Below are 1,808 nucleotides of genomic sequence, written 5' to 3' on the forward strand. Positions count from 1 at the left end.
TACGCCATTAGATAATTATTGTTTCGTTTATCAATTCGAATTGGAATTAATGAATTAAATCTTTCAATAATTAATTAAATGCCTATTCATTTAATTTAAAACATTTAATAAATTATTTCTAACTTTTATTGACTCATTTAATTATTTAAAAATGTATTTATTTATTCATTCAGAATAAATTCTGACACTAAATGGAAATTCACCTGAAAAGAAAAAACCCCCTGCTTGCCCCGACCCCCGCCACCAGAAATCTGAGAAATTCCCATTTTTAAATACGACTTTTCCAAAAGTTCTTATATAAAGAACTGATTATGATGTAAAACACAGAATAGGTAGAATAATGCAGTCACAGGGATATTTCTAAAATCACTTTTCATTTATTACATAACTGCTTCTTTTATACTGCTGACTACGGACTATTATTATAAACACGGACACAAAACATATCAATGATCAGCGGCTGGAGGCACTTCCTGTGAGTTATCTCGTATGTTGGTGGTGTGTAGATACCAGTTAATATATAATCTGATTTGGGACAATCTGTTTTTTTAACACACTTCTTGCTCTAACTCACGTATCACCCAGAATGTGTCATGACCCAGCTGATAATGGTTTCAATGATGATAACGGCTAAAAACGTCATAACCAGTGTAAACCATCTAGACTCACCTCTGCAGGCGCCGTTGTAGATATCATAGGAGGGGGGGGGCAATAAAATTTAAAAGTGAAGAAGAAGAGCTGGGATTTTTCTTTTTTCTTTTTTAAAAGCTTCACATTCACCAAACTTCCAGACAGGAGCGGGTCTCTCTTTGTTTCCAACAAAAACGTCTTTTACTCCCAAAACATGAGTTTCTATCTCACACACAGAGGGTTGTGAGCCTCTGACACCATGTGTACACCTGTTGATGATGCCTCAAATTGTGCCCCCCCCCCCCCCCCCTTTATGTTCCTTTCCCAGTGAAATGTGTAAGTTTCCTTTAAAGCCCCCTTTTCCATAACACACCAGCAAAGGTGGTGTGGGCCACTCGCCCTGAAACACCTGAATATCACTTGATGTGGACCCGTGTCTGAGTCAGTGACAAACTCTCATCGCTCTCTGGGAACATTTTTATTTTCAAATGCAAACAAAAAGCAGCTCAGCAGTCATGAAGTGATCAAACGGTCTTTATTCCTTTGCACTGTCACCTGAAGCATATTTATGATTTGTCGCACGTTCTTTCAGCCAAGCTGGAAGTCCGCAAGCAGCGCGATGCCGTCACATCCGATTGGCCGTACCGTGCAGTCATCAGCAGCCAGAGAGAAACACTGAACACGTTACTGAGTGGTCTGTCACAACGGAGCAAGAAAACATCACATGCAAATCAAACCAGGCGAGGGGCAGCGAACGCACCACCTGATCAACGTACACAATACGAGTGCTTTATATCCTAAACAGGAGTTAAAAATACAACAGGAAGTAAGAAAATAAAGGCCTCGCACAGTCTACACTCAGAGTACGATATTGCACTTAGAACACAGTATATACAGGACACAGTACAATGCAGCACGTCGGTATGATGACCTGTACAAAGGTAACATGAGCAGACCCCGTCGGTGGAAATCAGTGTGGCGCTGGTGTCTTAGTGTGAGCTGAAATTATTCTACAAAGCTTTGTCACGGCTGACGATCAGAGGCGGGTTAGAACATCCGTGCTTAGGCAAACTGAAGCTCCACCAGCAGCAGAAACGTGGTATCACCAAAAAACTGCTCATACTGTGTGGCTCTGAGGTTCAGGAAGCATCCCTGAGGTTCAGGAAGCATCCCTGAGG

This window comes from Pundamilia nyererei, unplaced genomic scaffold (genome assembly GCF_000239375.1).
Source record: "Pundamilia nyererei isolate P.nyererei 1_Seehausen unplaced genomic scaffold, PunNye1.0 scaffold00019, whole genome shotgun sequence".
In the NCBI taxonomy this organism is placed as follows: Eukaryota; Metazoa; Chordata; class Actinopteri; order Cichliformes; family Cichlidae; genus Pundamilia; species Pundamilia nyererei.